At 53.0% G+C, this 20,004-nt stretch overlaps 1 protein-coding gene and 1 long non-coding RNA gene across 20 annotated transcripts in view; one reads left to right on the top strand and one right to left on the bottom strand.

Moving 5' to 3' along the window:
• LOC146407359 (uncharacterized) overlaps window positions 1-9,625 on the top strand; it is a 63,620-nt gene extending 53,995 nt beyond the window's left edge. The window contains exons 2-4 of the long non-coding RNA XR_014831372.1: window positions 1,956-5,200; window positions 7,476-7,610; window positions 9,056-9,625. This is a non-coding gene — a long non-coding RNA (uncharacterized LOC146407359). The remainder of the gene's footprint in view (window positions 1-1,955; window positions 5,201-7,475; window positions 7,611-9,055) is intronic.
• EHMT1 (euchromatic histone lysine methyltransferase 1) overlaps window positions 1-20,004 on the bottom strand; it is a 138,705-nt gene that overhangs the window by 106,886 nt on the left and 11,815 nt on the right. Inside the window, exon 1 of one of the 19 annotated variants that reach the window (XM_085002268.1) lies at window positions 13,884-14,029. The exons of the other annotated variants lie outside the window; for them this stretch is intronic. The gene's annotated coding sequence lies outside the window, so the exon portion shown is untranslated. Of the gene's footprint in view, window positions 1-13,883; window positions 14,030-20,004 lie in introns of those variants that run through there. 19 annotated transcript variants of the gene reach the window in all.

Below are 20,004 nucleotides of genomic sequence, written 5' to 3'. Positions count from 1 at the left end.
TATTTGAAGTCCTTTCTTTAAAGGAGGCAATACCTCAAAAAGAGAGTATTTTCATGCAAAACTGCAGAGTAAAAACAAATGCAATTTCCTGTTTTTTAAGGTGGAATGAAATAAGCGCTACTACTCTTTCACATAAATACTCTTCGGTCAGCCCCAACCTCCTGGCGTTTTGGCCGGATCTGGTGTGGGCCTGGCATGGGGTCAGTCAAGACCATGGTCAACGGGTCAGAAAAATGAGTGAGGCGTTCACTTTAGGTGCCCAGATTCCTCTGGGTCAGGTGCAAGCCAGGTGCCAGACTACAAATTCAGATGCAAATAACTGAGCTGTCATTGACAATGGGGCCTGCAGCTCACACCAAGCACCGAATAGAAAAGGCATGGCATGCCAATAAAAATAAATGATAACTGTTCACTCCTTATTAAGAAAATGCATTTGAAGCAACAAAAGTATCATTTTCCATCTATCAGACTGGCAAAAAAATGGTCAAGTTTTACTACATGAGAGTACAGACAAACAGGCAGTTCTCATTACTGCTAGTGTAATAAAATTAAGGAAACCTCTTTGAGGCAACTTGGCAATATTTACAAAATTAAAAAACCCTTGGCAGAGCAATTCTACTTCTTAGGATACGCTAAGATACACTTATGAAAGCTCTTCAAATCATACATAACAAGAAGATTCACTCAGCTTCCTTCCTACATCAGACGATCTAAATATCCAACTAGTCAGAGGAATTGTTATATCCCTAAAAAAGGATGACTACCAGAAAGTTCCCGGAAAGTATACCAATAAGCTACGTGCTACTGTGAGAAAAGCATGGTGACGAGACAAAGGTTAGCTACCAAACGGGTGTCTGCAAGATCCCCGTCCGAACAGAGAGGCTGGCACGCGCGTACAAATCTTTCTGGAAGGAATTACAAGAAAATGCACTGAGGCCTTTGAAGATCAAGAGCAGAAAGGGAGGTGGTGGAAAGTTACTTTGCACCACGCACCTTCTCTTGCTCGGTCGCTCTCTGTTCTTCCTTCTCCCTTCGGACCTCAAATGCGCCAAGGGCGCTGCCCAGTCCACTCGGTGCCTGACAGGCACTGTCCCCTGGCCCGTCCTCTCCCTCGCGCAATCGCTTTTAGTCATGTAAGCAGGACCCAAGAGCACACCGATCACAACAAAGCGAGCCGAGTCTAACCACCCCACTCCCCTGCCTCCGCCTCTGCACACCCAGAGCAACCATCTCGACAGAACCTGCAGGCGCAGCTCCGTGGGAAAAAAAGCTCCAAAATCAATGGGCTACAGGCACGAGCGAACAATAAAATAAACCCAAAGAAATGAGAAGGAAAGAGACCATAAAATGTGTGAGAATTCCTACTATAAATACAGATGAAAGTCTCTAGACAAAACATCAGCAACTTGAATTCAACAACACATAATTTTTTTTTTCTTTTAGGGCCGCATTCTCGACACATGGAGGCTCCCAGGCTGGGGTCCGGCCTACACCACAGCTCAAGGCAACGCTGGAGCCTCAACCCCCTGAGCAAGGCCCGGGATCAAACCGGTATCCTCACGGCCACCAGGAGGCTTTGTTAACTGCTGAGCCACTACAGGAGCTCCGCACAGCACACAAGATTCAACATTAGCAGGCATTACCGGCTGTATCTCGGGTGAGCAGGTTCGACTTGACTTTAGAAACATTTACACTAAGAGGTTTTATAAAGACGTATAAAAAGTATTTGTTAAAATTCAATGCCCAAGGATAATTTTTAAAGCTCAGTAAATTGCTCTGATAAAGAACATTAAAAACTAAGTGTTCCACCTTTAAAACTGATCCTGGGAGTTCCCACTGTGGCTCAGCGGAAACAAATCTGACTAGTATCCATTAGGACGCAGGTTCGATCTCTGGCCCCCTCGCTCAGTGGGTTAAGGATCCGGCGTTGCCATGAGCTGTGGTGCAGGTCACAGATGTGGCTTGGATCTGGCGTTGCTGTGGCTGTGGTGTAAGCCAGCAGCTGTAACTCCGATTTGACCCCCAGTGTGGGAACCTCCGTATGCAGCCCTGGGGGGGGAGGGGAACGGACTGTGAATCTGACCTTCCTTCTCACGGGTCTCCAAGCCAGTTTTGTCCCCTGAGCTTTCCATCCCTCCCACCGGTTCCCTGCTCCCTGGGCCAAAGCTCAGCTCACAGTCCCGACAGAGGTCAGCACCTGCACGCGCCCAGAGAGGCCAGGCCCGACTGCCACTGCCATCGGCACAGCGCTGCCCCCGACTGACGCACTCCCCAGGCCTCCGTCTGCTCTCCCTCCCACACACAGCCCCAAGGAACCCCGCCGGGCTGGCCCCAGGTAGGCACCTGCTGACGACAGGCAGGATACGAGAGCAGACAGGTCCGAGAGCAGACAGGTCCGGCAGGGACTCTGCCACAACCCTGCCTGCAGGTGTGATCCAACCTGTCCTCTGACCCAAGCCCAGGCCAAAGGAAGCAAAGGTCCGTCCAAGTTCCTTCCTACAGGGCAGCACAGAGCTGGCATTTTGGTTTATCAGGAAGACAACAGTGAAGGGAAACTCTGAAAACAAATGCACCACCTTAGCTCAGGATGCCCCACTTCCTTCCAGCTTCTCTTCCCACGTACCCGCCGCACGCACGTACCCGCTGCACGCACGTACCTGGTGCACACACGTACCCGCGGCACACAGCTGCGATCCCTATCGGTGACCGTCCCGCAAACCGCCCTCACACTCGCCACACCAGTGGGGGGAGAACACCCATCAAGCAGACGTACCAGCAAGTATTTAAGCGTGTCTCTATTTCTCAGCTCTGCGATTTTTCAATTCATCATTACTTTAAAAAGCACTGCCAGCGTCTTCCTAGGTGACACTCACTGTGAACTCACAGCTCATTAGTCAAGGCTCCTGAATGAGCAGCGAACAGGCACCGCACCCCTGGCTCTTTGGGTGAAGCCCCAGTCCTAAGATTCCGCGGGCCACGGGGAACAACCATTTTTGGCCTTCTGACCAGCCTCCTCTATCGGGCACCAGCGCCACGCTCGAAGACAACTGCCAGGCTCCTTCCTGCTGCGTTTCCCTCCCACCCAGGGTCCCTGACACCCTCCTCGGCCCCTGCCTTCAGAGTCACCACCCAGCTCCGAGGCACCCGCCACCCAGCCTGCTGGCTCAGTGCCGCCTGCCTGTCCCTGACATTTGCCAACCACAGAGACACCCCCAGGTCTGTCTCTCCAGTAAGACGCCCTGGCCACGTGCAGGCATGGCCTTACCCCAGTCTCCAGGCCTGCCCTGCCTCCCTCTGCTCAGAGGCTGCAATCCAGCCCAGCCCAGTGGAACCCGGTGCCTACTGTGCCTGTTGGTGTGCAACTCAACGCGGATGCCAACAAACGGCCGCTCGTTTTCACTGACATGGATTGTGTGTGGGTGTGGGTGTGGGTGTGTGTCTCCACTCGGGGTGACTGCATTTAAAGAAAACCCAGCACAATCCCAATCAAAATCCCAAATGGCTTCTTTGAAAAAACTGACAGGTGGACCCTACAATTCACATGGAAACTTAAGAGACCCAGAAGCGTTAAAACCATTTTTTTTTCTTGGCTGCATCTGACGCATGTGGAAGGTCCCAGGCCAGGGACTGGGCCCCAGGCCACTGCAGTGACAATGCCAGATGCTTAATTTGCTGTGCCACAAGAGAACCCCAGAACATTCTTGAAAAGAAGAACACAGTTGGAGAAGTCACATTTCCCCATTTCAAAACTTCCTACAAAGCTACAACAATCAAGACAGCGTGGTGTGTGCATAAAGGTAGACATCTGATCAAGAGTCCAGGAATAAAGCCATTATTATGTACGGTCAACTGATCTTCAACAGACACCAAGACCATTCAATGGTCAAAGACCAGTCTTTTCAAAAAACGGTGTGGCAACTGGACAGCCACAGGCAAAAGAACAAAGCTGAGCCTACCTGTCACCATGTGCAAAAATTAACGTAAAACGGATCAAAAATCTAAACATAAAAGCTGCAACTGTAAAAGTCTTAGAAGAAAACATGGACATAAGTATTCATGACCTAGGACTAAACAGTTTCATAGACATGATACCAAAAGCACAAGCAACAGAAGAAATATAGATAAACTGGACTTCAGCAAAAATAAAAATACTTGGGGGTTTCTGCTGTGGCTCAGTGGGTTACAAACCTGACTAGTTTCCATGAGGATAGGGGTTCGATGCCTGGCCTTGCTCAGTGGGTTATGGATCCGGCGTTGCCTTGAGCTGTGGTGTATGTCGCACACAAGGCTTGGGTCTGGCACTGCTGTGGCCATGGCATAGGCCAACAGCTGTAGCTCTAATTCGACCCCTAGCCTGGGAACATCCATATGCCGCAGGCATGGCCCTAAAAAGCAAAAACGTAACAACAATAATCAGGGTTCCCGTCATGGCTCAGCAGTTAACAAACCAGACTAGTATCCATGAGGACGCAAGTTCAATCCCTGGCCTCGCTCAGCGGGTTAAGGATCTGGCGTTGCCATGAGCTATGGGATAGGTCGCAGACACAGATCAGATCCTGCATTGCTGTGGCTCTGCCTGGACCCCTAGCATGGGAACATCCATACGCCATGGGTGTGGCCCTAAACAGACAAAAAGGACAAAAAATAAATAAATAAAAATGTTTGGGAGTTCCCGCTGTAGAGCAATGGAATCAGCAGCGTCTTCGGAGCCCTGATACGTAGGTTCGACCCCCGGCCCAGCACAGCAGAGCGGGTTAAGCATCCAGCATTGCTGTGGCTGAGGTTTAGGCGGCAACTGCAGCTCAGACCTGATCCCCAGCCTGGGAACACCATGTGCTACAGGGCAGCCAAAAAAGAAAAAAAAAAAGAAATGTTTGCACTTCAAAGGACATCATCAAGGAAGTAAGAACACAACCCAAAGAAGGGGAAAAACATGTGCAAGTCGTGTCTCTACAAGGAACTCGCATCCCTAATATATGTGTGCATGTGTGCGCGCGTGTGTGCGTGTGTGCACACACACACGCACACATATATATGGCACATACAATTCAATAATAAAGACAACCCAATTTTAAAATGAGAAAAGGGGAGTTCCCATTGTGGCACGCACAAAACGAATCTGACTGGGAACCATGAGGCTGCAGGCTCAATCCCTGACCTCACTCAGTGGGTTAAGGATCCAGCGTTGCCGTGAGCTGTGGTGTAGGTCGCAGACGTGGTTCGGATCCTGTGCTGCTGTGGCTGAGGTGTAGGCTGGCGGCTACAGCTCCAATGAGACCCCTAGCCTGGGAACCTCCATATGCCACGGGTACAGCCCTAAAAGACAAAAGACAAAAAATAAAAATGAAAATAAATAAAATGGGAAAAGGATCTGAACAGAAACTTCTCCCACAAACACAAACGACCAATAAGCACATGAAAAGCTACTGAACATTATCAGTCATCAGAGAAATACAAGTCAAACCCACAAGGCACAATCTCCCACCCACTAGGACGTACCAGAGCTTCCCGGCAGCCTGGCAATTAAGGATCCGGCGGTTTAGGACACGCGCGGGTTCCGGTGCATTTCGGAGGGCCCCAACCAACTGACAAATGTCCAGCTTCCCCAGTGGGACCATTTCGCTAAACCAAAAAGCAGCATCGTAACCAAGCGACCCTTCGGTCGTATTCAGCTCCCCTCACTTTTATTCACCTGTATTCGCAGGTGAACCAGCTCCCTCCAGTCCGCCCAGGCTACACTCAAGATCCCGGACAGCTCCAACGTAATGTCTGGGGTTCAGCGGGCTCTGGGGCAAAGAAGGCTAGGGCGGCGCAGCGCGGGAAGCAGAGGGTCGCGGATGACCCGTTACGGGATGACCGCTACGACCCACAACAGTGCGTCCTGGAGCCAAGCGGGGCCGTGAGAGGCGGTGGCGAGAGGTGTGTTGTTCTGAGGGTGCGGCCAACAGAATCTTCTGATGGACGGAGGGCAAGAGATGCCAGGAAAGGGCAGAGCTGGCTAACATGACCCCTTGCTGGCACCTCTACAAGGATAAAGAGAGGTTTTTTGTTTGTTTGTTTGTTTGTTTTTGTCTTTTGTTGTTGTTGTTGCTGCTATTTCTTGGGCCGCTCCCGCGCCATATGGAGGTTCCCAGGCTAGGGGTCGAATCGGAGCTGTAGCCACCGGCCTACGCCAGAGCCACAGCAACGCGGGATCCGAGCCGCGTCTGCAACCTACACCACAGCTCACAGCAACGCCGGATCGTTAACCCACTGAGCAAGGGCAGGGACCGAACCCGCAACCTCATGGTTCCTAGTCGGATTTGTTAACCACTGCACCACGACGGGAACTCCAAGAGAGGTTTTTATATCAAGATTTAGGAGAACTAACACCTTCACAATGTCCAAGAACAAGAAGTGTCTCCATGGCTCAGGCCTTTTGCTTCTGGAGTGTTGTACACTAGTCCTCATATAAATTTTGCCCATTACTGAACTCATTCTAGAATGCTTTATCTTTTGTGCTGCTGCGAGCAGGTTACTGTCTGCATGCACGAGGCTGCTGAAATACGTCACTGTTACTGCCGTTCCCTGTGTGGATGACCTCACTGCCCCTCAGCACTGACTCCCCCAGGCTGTCCAGGCAGAGCTGTCTCCAAGCAGTTTCACCACCTACTTTCTAAGTTTCTGTCTCTAACAGGCCTCTTGACTGACCATCCTGCTTAATCCCAGCCTCAAGATGTTCAAGGCGAGTGGAGACGTAAGCGGTCTAACTGTGTTACGACCTTCGCGGGAGGCCTCCAGGGTTTCCCACTGAGAACGAGACAGACAGACAGACAGGGGAGGGAGGAAGGGTCGCCAGATCTAAGAGACTGCAAGCCTGAGGCGCTCCTGTCGTGGCTCGCTGGGCTCAGAACCCGACTAGTATCCAGGACGACGCAAGTCTGATTCCTGGCCTCACTCAGTGGGTTACGGTTCTGGCGTCTCCGTGAGCTGCGGTGCAGGTCGCAACTCAGGTCCCATGTTGCTGTGGCTGTGGCTGTGGGGGAGGCCAGCAGCCACAGCTCCAATTCGACCCTAGCCTAGGAAATTTCCATATGCCGCAGGTGCAGCCTTAAAAAGCAGAAAAAAAAGAGAGAGAGAGAGGGACTGCGAGCTTGGACGCAGATCCTGCCCCCACTGAATTCTGAGACCACGGTGCCCTGCTGACACCCTGTCTGCAGCCTCATCTAAGAGACCCTGACCCAGAGGGCCCAGCCTGGGGTGCTGACCACAGGACCGTGAGATAAAAAATGTATGTTGTTTTAAGCTGCCAAATTTGAGGGCACCTGTTACACAGCGAGAAACGGCTAATGCACTATCTTTCTAGAGTACATCTGGTAAATCACACTTTCCTAGGCAAGTCTCCACCTCACCTAGGTTTTCATATTTATTTGCTGACAATTGTACAAAACAGTCTCATAATTTTGTTATCCCGTAAAGCAAGAAGGCACTCCAAGACTAACGGGAGCACATTTAAAAAAAAGAAAAAGACACAGAATCTGGATTTAAGGGCTCAAACAGCCAGATCTAGGATAATTTGAACATCAAAAAGAAAAGTGACAAAAACCGATTTTAACATTTAAAAGCACTCCGTAGTAATAACAAAAAAGTGAGGGTACTGGGCGGAAGAAGGCTCTTTTTTTCTTGCGGCTGCACCCGCGGCACACAGACATTCCCAGGCCAGGGACTGAACCCATACCACAGCAGTGACCCAAGCTTAACCCGCTGAGCCACCAGGCAACTCCAGAAGGTGCCTTTTAAAGACAACTGTCAGCTAATAAATGAGAAGGACTGATTTATACAGAAGGGAGGAACCAGCAGACACCATCTTAACTGACCAAGGGAAGAGAGGCAGCAACAAGATCAAGACAAACTGACCTGCGACCTGATGTAAGAAGAAGTCCAACGTGTGGCCTGTGCAGCACTCGGGTCAAAGCCGCCACCGCCGCGCGGGCACCTAGCACCTGGCACATTACAACCTGCTACATTTCCTGAACTCAGCCACCGCGCTGCGGCCAAGGGAGAAGCTCCTTGTTCTCAGGAGAGACACGCCGGAAGCCTTAGGCCACGACACCTGCAGCGTCCACTCCCATGGTCCACAGAAAACAAAAGCAGGTCACGGAGAGAGAGGCGCGATGAAGCGAAGAGATGAGCCCCGGGAATGGGCCCAAAAGCACCCACTAAACGTCCTGCGGCATTTTGCAAAGGTTCGACATTCTTCAGAACACAAAGCTGAAAAAACCCTGTAGCATTACTCCTCTGACACACAACAGAACGTTTAGCTTCTCGTTCCTCAAGTTTATATTCACAACTGGAAGTGCCTTTCTTGTTGTCAGAAGAATAAGGAAAACGCGTCACTGTGAGAAAAGTGCACCTGTTTTCAATCAACAGATTCATCAGCTCAGGTCGTGAGGGTTTAAACGCTAACAACAACAAAAAGCGTCAGGTCCTGCTGTAACTACTACCGCAGAAGTATCTGCACGCCAATTTCTGTGCCGCATTTCTGCAAACAACCTGGGACACGGCCTCCAGCCAACTGCAGAAGCAGCCAGGTAGAGAAGGAGGCGCTCCTGAGGGCTGGCTTCCCACGTGGTACCCAGCGGTCCCGTGAGAGCTGGTGTTCACGCTGGCCGGAGGGGCCCACCAGCTCTCCAACAGTCAGTACGCACGTGCCCCACCCTGGAGGCAGGCAACGGCGAGGCTGGCAGAGTCGGCGCAGGGTGAGGACACGGGACCAGGGCACCAGGCTCAGCAGGAGGCTCCTGCAAGCGAGACCCAGCGGAAGGCTTGACGGCCAGGCCAGCAGCAGAGAAAGGTGATCCGCAAGCCACAGGCAGGTAAGAGGCCGCGCCTTCCTTCCTGACTCCAACGTCGAGTGCTGCGGAGAGGGCTCGTAAAGAGAGGGCTGAGAACTGACCAACAGATCTGGCAAACCTAGCTCAAGGTGCCCTGCTCGGAGGGCTCGGAGGGCTTGGCAGGTCCGGGAAAGAGCAAAGGCAGAGGAATGAAGCCTGAGGAGCCGGGATTTAATTCACAGGCGGGGACGTCCCTTCGTGGCATGGCGGAAACAAATCCGACTAGGAACCATGGGGTGGTGGGCTCGACCCCTGGCCTCACTCAGTGGGTTAAGGATCCGGTGCAGCCGTGAGCTGTTGTAGGTCACAGACATGGCTTGGATCCCGTGTTGCTGTGGCGGTGGTACAGGCCGGCAGCTGTAGCTCCGATTTGACCGCTAGCCTGGGAACCTCTGTATGCCACGGGTGCAGCCCTAAAAAACAAAAACAAACAAAAATTCACAGGAGGGTAAAGAGACACATGCACACACTGTCAAAGCCAGAATGAAGGGCATCCCAGCAGAAAAAGAGCGAAGACACTTAGCATTCCAACCCCTCCACGTGAGCCACGCTGGACCAAAGCCCAGGCCCCTCAGCCTGGCTGCCAGCACACCCACCCGGTGGGACAAGAGAACAGCGCCCCACGTCACTGGTTCCCAGCAGCTCTGACCCACACGAGCTGCAAGCTCTGAGGCCAGGCAGCCACCAAGCTCCCCCTGCCCCTTCCTCCTCCCCGCCCCCTTCCACTCAGACTCTAACTCTTTTTTCAGCCCTCTTCCTAGGGTCTCCCGCCATCCTCTCCCCTGGGCGTCAGGACTTCTGCCTACATGGTCCAAAGTCAGTGCAAACTCAAAACGCTTTCCAGGCCAGGGAAACACAGTCCAAGAGAAACACAGGATGAGCCACAAGTACAACTGTACGCTTCCAGCAGCCACATTAAAAATGTAGAAACAGGGTTCCCTTGTGTCGCAGCAGGTTAAGGATCCTACACTGTCACTGCAGCGGCTCAGGCTACTGCTGTGGCTCAGGTTCGATCCCTGGCCTGGGAACTTCCACATACCACCAGTGCAGCCAAAAAAAAAAGTAGAAATGGGAATCAAATAATTTTAATAAATTCTATTTAGCCCAATACACATCCAAAATGTCACTATTTCGACACGTAACCAATATAAACAAGATCAGGACCCAAGAAACACACAACATGTCACAGTCACTCTGGAAGCCCGTGTGCACTTCGCACAGCACACACACTTCGAGGGTTCAGAAACCACACGGGGCTGCGGCCAGCTTGCTGGAGGCAGGTGGCGGCCCCTCTCCACTCCTGTGCAGGTGCGGAAGCCAAGCCTTCGCTAAGGTTCCACCTGGGAGCCCGAGCCGAAGACGCCGTGGCCTCCGTCTGAGCCGGAGTGAGCGCCCAGAGCTGCCCTTTAACCCCCAGCATGGCCGAGCGCCGCCCGGGTGCTGCTTCCTCGCATCCTCGCTACAAACAGCTGGGCGTCCCCCTCAAAACCAGAACGCAGGCACCTCCAGAAGGACAGGGCACCACGCTTATTCTATTCCGGCTCCCAGTGCAGAAGCTGACACACAGAAGGCGCTGAACACGTTCCGAAAACGAACGGATGAAGAAGCGACTGACCGCATAAATGGGTCCCGTCCGCACCTGGAAGCCAGCTGCTTACTAACCTAGGTCATCTTCACACACACACACACACACACACACACACACACACACACAATCCTCACGCCAGCTCTGGCTCCTCCTCTACAGTAAGTTACACCACAGAGATCACCTAAAAATGTCCCTAAAGCCCTACTTTTAGCGCGTTTACAGTCCAGCCTTGGACATAACGATGAAGAAACAAACACACACAGAAACCAGTCCTCAAAACACAAAACAAGGGTTCTGACAAAAGACAGGGCACTGTGAAAGCACAGAAAGCAGGTCTCCGCCAGAGGCCAGCAAACCACAGCCACGCTCCCGTTTCTGAAAGCCTCAGAGCCAAGCACGGCCTCGTGTCTGTAAATAACATAAAAAGCATGTGAGGCTCAAGTCCCAAAAATCTACACACACAGCAGCACACAGCCAGGCTCACAGGTCCACACGGGGTCCTGCTGCTGTCACACGACGAGGCAGAGCTCGGCCACGCCAGGCAAAGGCGCCTGCCCCGAGGGTCACCTCATCCCCAGGCTGTCACCAGCACACACTCATCACGCCCAAGAAAGAGGAGAAGCATGGCCCTGAAGGCCCAGTGCCAGGCTCCTAAGCCACGGATCCCTGCGCCACTGACTAAGACGGCAAAGCGGAGTGTTCATCGGGCACAGAGGCGCTGGTGAGGGCTACGCGTCAACACTGCAGACAAGGTTCTCGTCACAAAATCCACAGCTCGAAGGACAGCAGCATTCAGAAGTCAGGACGTTCCAAAAAGCTCGACAAGCTCCCAGTTAGATACGGAAGAGATCCCCACTCAGACTCATCCATTCAAACCCTAAAGCCAAGAAGAGCCTCCTGGATGCAGCCAGACAGAAGTAACGCGCACACCCCGGCTCCTCCGTGAGGCCAACCACTGCTTTCTCACGGGAAACCGCGAAGCCAGGACGCAGTGAAACGACACGCTTCGAGCAGCAAAGGAAAAGACGGCCAGCCCAGAACCCCGCACGCACTGCGGGGCCTTCCTCCACGAAAGAGAACCACAGCACCCCCAGACCAACAAGCGAGTCTGTCGCCGGCAAACCCATCCTCCAGGAAACATTAAGGAAGTCCCTCCTGCTACATGGAAGGCTCTAGGAGGGCCTGCTGTGGGGCCACAGGACGGGCAGCGCCTCTGCAACACCACGACGCAAGTTCGATCCCGGGCCCGGGAACTCCACACGCCGCAGGGCAGCCGAAAAAGAAAAAGAAGAACTGTCGGAAATCCCTTGTCTCAAGCCCCCATCGTGGCTCAGCAGAAACGAAAGTGACTAACATGCGTGAGGACGCAGGTTCGATCCCTGGCCCCCCTCAGGGGGTTAAGGATGCGGCACTGCCGTGAGCTGTGGTGCAGGTCGCAGACGCGGCTCAGATCTGACACTGCTGAGGCTGTGGTGTAGGCCGGCAGCTGTAGCTCCAATTGGACCACTGGCCTGGGAACCTCCACGTGCCACAGGCGCAGCCCTAAAAAGACAAAAAAAGGAAAGAAATTCACTGTCTCCGTCAGGAGGCCAGACGTCCAGAGTCAGGGTGCCATGCTCTCTCTGGTGGCTCCAGGGGCGCCATCCTCCTGCCTCTGCAGCGTTTGCTGGCCACCGTTCCTTGGTGTTCCTCGGCTCACAGACACTCACGCCAGGCAGGTGGCCCCGTCCCCCGAGTCTTCTCATCGTCGTCCCTCTGGACGGGCCGGCGCTCACAGGGCGTTCTTCTCTCTCTGGTGCCACCACCACGTGTACTGAATGAGGGCCCCTCCGCCCAAGCGCAACCTCATGTGAACTCATGTGCACCGACCCAATGTCCAGACACAGCCACACCCTGAGGTACTGAGGAGTCAGGACTTGAGTGCACTTTTGAGGGAATACACCTCAGCCTGTAACACAGGAAAGAAGCGCTCTGAGGAAAACGGTACAGCTTTAAACTCCTGTGTCAGAAAAGAACTCAAGCCAAGAGCTAAGCTTCCTCCACAGAAAAAGAGGAAACCAGGCCCAGAGCAAGCAGAAGGAAGGAAATAAAGATGAGAAAAGAAATAAATGAAATAGAGAACAGAAAAACAATAAGGAATCAACAAAATCAAAAGTGACTTCTTTGCAACTTCATCGTAACTCACAAATCTTTGGCTAAACTGACCGAGAAAAAGAGAAGCATGAGATTACTAAAACCAGTGAAAGAGAGAATATTACCACCAACCCTCAAGCTGAAAAGGATTATAAGGAAATACTTTTTTTTTTTTTTTTTTGCTCTTTAGGGCCAAACCCGAGGCATATGGAGGTTCCCAGGTTAGGGGTCGAATCACAGCTGTAACTGCCGGCCTACACCACAGCAACACCAGATCCAAGCAGCATCCATGACCTATATCGCAGCTCACAGCAACATCAGATCCTTAACCCACTGAGCAAGGCCAGGGATAGAACCTGTGTCCTCATGGATGCTAGTCAGATTCATTTCCAGTGAGCCACAAGGGGAACTTCAGATTACAGGGAAGTACTATAATCAACTACAGGCCAAAAAAGAGATAGCCTAGGAGAAATTAACCAATTCTGAGGACACAAAATACCAAAAATGACTCAAGGATAATTAGAAAACCTAAACACTTATAAAAAGTGAAGCGATTAAATGATCAAAAAACGTTCAACAGGAGTTCCTGCTGTGGCACAGTGGGTTAATGATCCAGCTTGTCCCTGCAGAGAGGCAGGTTCGATCCCCAGTCCAGTGCAGTGGGTTAAGGATCTGGCATTGCTGTGCCCGTGGCATAGGTCACAGCTGCAGCTCGGATTCAATCCTTGGCCTGGGGAACCTCCATATGGCACTGGTGCGGCTGAGGAAAAAAAAAATTTCAACAAAGAAAAGCCCAGAGCCAAACAGTTTCACAGGTGAATTCTGCCAAACATTTAAAGAACAAGTAAGACAAACCCTTCACAAAAGTAGAAAAGAATACACTTTCCACAAAGCCAGCATAACACCAATCACATAGAGAGAGCACAAAAAAAGAAAACTACAGTCCAATACAATATCCCTCAGGTGCAAAAATCATCAGCAAAATACTAGCAGACCAGGAGTTCCCACTGTGGTGCAGCGGAAACAAATCCCACTAGGAACCATGAGGTTGTGGGTTCGATCCCTGGCCTCCCTCAGTGGGTTAAGGATCTGGCGTTGCCATTAAGCTGTGGAACATGGACCATTACTGCTTTAGTTCATTTCTCTTTATTTCACTATGGCGTAAACAACGGAAAGAAGCCGTTTGGCCCTTGAAGCTTTCCGCCTGGGAAATGAGATGATTCGATCCATTTTCTGTCTTCCACGTTACCACAGGCAATGGTCGGGCCACTTTCCTGCCAATACTCGACCTGGCTCACTGTTCTCCAGCCTTCCCCAGCGGTGTCCCCACTGCCCTGCCGGAGTCCTCCTGCTGCCGATTCCAGAGTCAGTGCAGGTTTTAGAATTTCGTTATGGCAGTGTCTCGCTTCTAAGTGTCAGGGTCTGTTCCAGGCATCTGCTGGTGCATAAAAAATGACCCGGACCTTATTAGCTTAAAACAACTGTGGGAGTTCCTGGCGTGACTCAGCAGTTAACGAACCGGACTAGCATCCAGGGGGATGAAGGTTCGATCCCTGGCCTCGCTCAGTGGGTTAAGGATCTGGCGTTGCCACGGGCTGCGGTGTAGGTTGCAGATGCAGCTCGGATCCCTCGTTGCTGTGACTGTGGCATAGGCTGGTGGCTACAGCTCCAATTTGACCCCTAGCCTGGGAACCTCCATATGCCGTGGGTGCAGCCCTAAAAAGCAAAAAAAAAATGTCTTGAAATAAAATAAAATAAAATATTAGCAAACCAAAGGCAGCAAGACCCACATGACGAAATGGATTTACTGCAGAAACACAGGGGTGGGGCAATAAACGAAACCATGTACTGTACCAGATTAAGAAAATAAACGAAAAACCATACCACCACCTCAAAAGATGCAGAAAAAGCACCTTACAAAAACCAATGTCCCTTTCTGACAAAAACATTCAACAAACTAGGAAAAGAAGGGAACTTTCTCAAACTGATAAAGGGCATCAAGGAAAAGCCAAGGCTAATATCACCCTTTAACAGTGAAAGACTAAAGACTAAATGCTTCCCTACCACCAGGAGTGAGACAACGTCGGCCACTCTCACTCCTTCCATTCAACACCTAGCTTCAAGTTATAGTAATTTTAGGCAAGAAAAAGAACATGCATCCACTAATTCCCGCTGTGGTGCAGCAGGTTAAAGGACTGGTGCTGTCACTGCAGCAGTCCAGGTCCCTGCTGCACATGGGTTTGATCCTTAGCCTGGAAGGTTTTTTTTAGGGCCACACCCGTGGTATATGGAGGTTCCCCGGCTGGGGGTCAAATCGGAGCTACAGCTGCCGGCCACAGACACGCCAGATCCGAGCCGTGTCTGTGACCTACACCACAGCCCACGGCAACACCAGATCCTTAACCCACTGAGCAAGGCCAGGGATCGAACCCACAACCTTACGGCTCCTAGTCAGATTTGTTTGCGCTAAGCCACTATGGGAACTCCCAATTGGCTTTTTTTTGGGGGGGGGTCTTTTTAGGGCCACACCGTGCAACATGTGGACGTTCCCAGGCTAGGGGTACCTGGAAATTTTTATATGCCACAGGCGTAGCCAAAAAAAAAAAAAAGAAAGAAAGAAGTAACAGGCATTCGTATTTGAAAGGAAGAGGTAAAATTATCTCTATTCCCAGACAACATGATCTAGTATACAGAAAATTCAAAGAAACCCACAAAAAAGAAAAACTATCAGAGCTAATGAACTTAGCAAGGCTGCAGGACACAAGATCAAGAGACAAAAATCAGGGAGTTCCCGTCATGGCTCAGCGGTAACGAACCCAACTGGTATCCATGAGGACTCGGGTTCAACCCCTGGCCTCGCTCAGTGGGTCAAGGATCTGGCGTTGCTGTGACAGGTCTGCAGATGCAGCTCGGATCCCTGCCGACCCCAGCCTGGGAACATCCATATGTCTCCGGTGTGGCCCTAAAAAGACTAACTAACTAAATACTAAAAACACAGGCGTTCCTGCTATGGTGCAATGGGAAGGGCAGCACCTCTCGAGGGCAGGGATGGGTGTTCGATCCCCAGCCTGGCACAGTGGTTAAGGATCCGGTGTTGCCACAGCTGCAGTTTGGTGATATGATCTCTGGCCCAAGAGTTCTATATGCCACGGGGTGGCCAAAAACTGAAAAAAGTTCTAAAAATAAGAACACACAAATTTAAAAATCATAACTACAAAAATGGGACGTCTGTGGTGCGTGAATTACATCTCCACAACAGCACACATCACATGTTCCTGGACTGAGGTCAGAATCTGACCACACCTATCCGTGTGAAGACTTTTCCAAAGATGAGACACGGAAACCTGCATCGAAGATCAGTACCGGGGAGCTCCCACCACGGCGCAGTGGAAACACATCCAACTAGTATCCATGAGGGTGCAGCTTTGATCCCTGGCCTCGCTCAGCAGGCCGGAGGTCCGGCACTGCCGTGAGCTGGCGTGTAGGTCGCAGATGTGGCTCGGACCCCACGTTGCTGGGGCTGTGGTGTAGGCCAACAGCTGTAGCTCCAACTCCATCCCTGGCCGGGAAACTTCCACATGCCGCAGGCGCGGCCCTTTGAAAGGGGGAGCAGGCGATGGGAGACGGACATCGACGGAATACATTCTGATGACAAGGAACCAACCCTAAGCCAAATTCAGTCAACCATTCCTCCAAACCTTCCATTCTTCTGAGGAGTAGACCTGTATGACCAAGGCAGGGGAAAAGGGAGTCAATTATTGCATTTCCACTTTTGCAATAAAAATTATGGAAGTATCCTTGATTCTGCTGCCTGATGCAAAAAGCTTAAAATATTTACCATCCGACCTTTGCAGAAGAGTTTGCCGCCTCTGTAACAGACCACGCCTGGAGCTGACCTGAGCGTGTCTGTGCCTGTCTCAACAAAGGGAACCGCCATCCACTGTCGTGTGAGCAGAACCGGCGCCTGGCCCAGGCCTGGTTCTAGGAACCATCCTCGGCGCCTCATCCGCCACATCCCATCGGCCACCACAGGGAAGGATAACGCCCCGTCCTCTGGAGGACCGCCCCCCCACTGCTGTCGCTCTACCACCCAGTCCCTACGCAGCAGCCAGAGACCCTCCTGCTGTGCACCCTGAGCTCGCCACGCTCTCCCAGTGCCCTTGGGAGAAGGACGAGGATCCCCAGCTTGGCTTCTAAGTGCTGGACCAGCCTGCTCTGCTAGGCCCTTGCCCCGTGTGACCCCACACCCTAGGAGGACCAGGATAAGAGAAACATCCATACAGAGTTCTCGTGTGGCTCAGCGAGTTAGGGATCCAGCATCGTCACTGCCGTGGCCCAGGCTCAATCCCTGGCCCAGGAACTTCCACATGCTGCAGGTGCAGCTGGAACAGCAGAAAGAAAAGAAAGTCAGGAAGGGAAGGAGGAGGAGAGAAACACCCACAGCACGCTTAGACACGTGGTCTCAAGACATCCATCCTCGGAGCTCCTGCTGTGGCGCAACAGGATCAGCAGTATCTCTGCACCGCTGGGTCCCAGGTTTGATCCCCAGCACAGCACAGGGGTCAAGGATTTGGTGGTGTCAAGTCACAACTGCAGCTTGGATCTGAACCCTGGCCTGGGAACTCCACATGCCATGGGGGGGGGGGGGTTGCCAAAAAAAAATAATACTCAAAACTGTCCACATGCTCACAACCCACAAGGTTTATTGACACACACACCACCTTGCTTGACTCTCAAAATCTCGAAGCAGAGCCTGCTACGCTTCCCAGCTGCCCTTCGGGGCTTTCCTCCCCAGACGGCAGCAGCCCCTCCTCTCCGGCCCTTCACAGAGCCTCGGGCTTCGTCCTGGGCACTCAGGTTCTCTGCATTTTCCAGAACCGGGGTGGAGGGCTGATTCTCCCCCCTGCCATCCTGAGGCACCCTCTGTGATGTCTCCGGTTGCTGCTGTGGCTCAGGTTCAGTCCCTGGCCTGGGAACATCCACCTGCCACAGGTGTGGCCAAAATCAATTAATTAAAGTTCCCGATCCTAACCTTGAACTCCATCGCGCCATGCGCAAGAGTTTGCGGTGCTCACTAATGCGCATAAATTAAAACAAATCAGTATAAGGCAACTCCTAAACTACAGCAGTCAAGGTGTTCCGGCCGTGCATGACATACTGTTTCAGAGTATTTTCGCACCCTAGGAAAGCAACATCCTGCAGCTACAATTTCGGCCGACGAAACAAGGCGAGCTGGGCAGCCTTGTTAACCACGCCCAGCCAACCTGTCCTCCCTTGTGCCCACCGCCCTGCACGCTTCGGGGGCAGACGGAGGGGCCCTGCCCTTCTCTGCACAGTGGGAGAGAGCCAGGGAGCTCTTCCCCGACCCCTGTGCCCTGCTGGCTCTCCAGCACCAGGGCACAGGGGTCACTCACCTGGGATCCACCGGCCTCCAGCACGCTCGGGGAAGGGGAGCCCTCCCACCACTTCCTGGAGGCAGCCTCAGTCCTGGCCGCCAAGCCCACAAGTACCCTAATTCCCTGCCCAGAAAGCACCCCCCAGCACAGTCCCCGCTCGGCCCTCAGACTGCCTGAGGCCTCCCACCCCTGCCAGCATCTCTGGACAGCATGACAGTCACACGATGCCCGCCGCCTGGCCCCCTGGCCCCGGCTGTGCTGCGCCACTGAAGGTGCCAGTCCACCAGGTAGTGCCGCACGGACCAGAGCTCTAAACCAGGAGGGAGGCTGCCCCAATCCCAGCTCCACCTGCAGAATGACCTCCGACACCAAAAGAAAGGCCTGCCCAGCCGGAAGAGAGAAGTCTGGACCGGAGACCAGGGAGTAGTGGGTCTACGCGGCAGCACAGAAGGAACAAAGGAGCAGAAGGGCCACAAGGGCGAGCACCACCCTCAAAGGGGTTTCTGGCATCTGCACCCACCCATGGGCACCCATGCACACAGACACGAAAGGCCAGGCACACGAGAGAGCCCAACGCCGTCTCAAAGACACGGCTGGGCTCCTTCCCCGCTCCTACAGCGGCAGGCTCCCAGCAGAAACCTCTCTGCCAGAGGGAGCGAGAGAGACGGGGCAGCGACAGACGAGAGCTCACCTACTTCCTTGACACACGTAAGCTGTCCAGGCAAAAGTCAAACGGTCTAAAGCCACAGAAACGGGAAACGGGGAGTTCCCGTCGTGGCGCAGTGGTTAACAAATCCGACTAGGAACCATGAGGTTGCGGGTTTGGTCCCTGGCCTTGCTCAGTGGGTTAAGGATCTGGCGTGGCCGTGAGCTGTGGTGTAGGTTGCAGACGTGGCTCGGATCCCGCGTTGCTGTGGCTCTGGCGTAGGCCAGTGGCTAAAGCTCTGATTCGACCCCTAGCCTGGGAACCTCCATATGCCGTGGGAGCGGCCCAAAGAAATAGCAAAAAGACAAAAAAAGAAAAGAAAAGAAAAGAAACGGGAAACGTAGGGGACATAGACGAGGGGCAAACCTGTATCTCGACCACTCTAAGTACCAGGCGCTGCTCTGCAGGATTGGCAACGGTCTGTGGCGGACACGGCAGAACGTGGAGAGAAAAGAGCCACTTGGGAGGGCGACGGGGCCCTGCTGCCCACTTCGCACGGCCCAGGACCCCGCCGTGCAGCGGAGACTGAGTCGCCCAGCGCCCGCGGGCCAGCTGCCCACACCAGGGCACCTGCCTCCCCTCCCGTCCTGGTTTGCAGCTCAGTTTACGGGTCGGAGCTGGCATCTAACTGCTTCTCCGAGGGTCAAAGAGGTTTTACCTGTTGCTCTTCTTGGTCCGAACTTGAGGCTGCCTGGCTAACCCCCTGGCGAGACACGTCCTCCCTTCCTTCTCCTCCTCTGCGGAACGGAGAAATCGGGAGAGAAACCCCATCCGACAGGGCGGGTGTTAGGATGGAGTGAAAAACCCTGCCTTCGTCTCTTAGGAGTGTGCGGAACTCACATCACACACACGATCACAAATCACTGACAGTATCGCAACTAGTGCACTGCTGGGTCCCTTTTAAAAGGTAAAAGTGCACCCACGTGAAGAAGCGGACCCTTGCAGGGGCCAAAAACAGGCTCCGCCCAGCCACACAAGCCTTATTCCGGAAAAGAACTCCAATTACCCATGGTGCTCGAGACGGGCGACGTGGAGGCACTTCTAAGCTGCCCCACAGCCGCCGCACCTACCCCCACCCCTTAAACGGGGATCAGCAGGGATGGGCAAGCTGAACACTCCCTCCTCACCCCTCCCTCCCTGCCCAGCCAACGCCACCTGCCGGCCAAAGGACGAGGGCTGTGCCAGGAGAGCGCGGAGAGAGGAAGGCAGGACCGCGAACATACCTGCGGACCAGGCCCCTGGCTTGTGCTGCCCCCACGAGCCGACGAGGAAGGGACGACTGTCCCCTGCAGCAGGGAGAAGCCTACA

Source organism: Sus scrofa, chromosome 1 (genome assembly GCF_054392235.1).
Source record: "Sus scrofa isolate SSC_HxYL_T2T_F1_AM1 chromosome 1, Sscrofa_HxYL_maternal_Yorkshire_Landrace_v2.0, whole genome shotgun sequence".
NCBI lineage: Eukaryota > Metazoa > Chordata > Mammalia > Artiodactyla > Suidae > Sus > Sus scrofa.
This window is presented reverse-complemented; position numbering and strand designations above follow the sequence as displayed.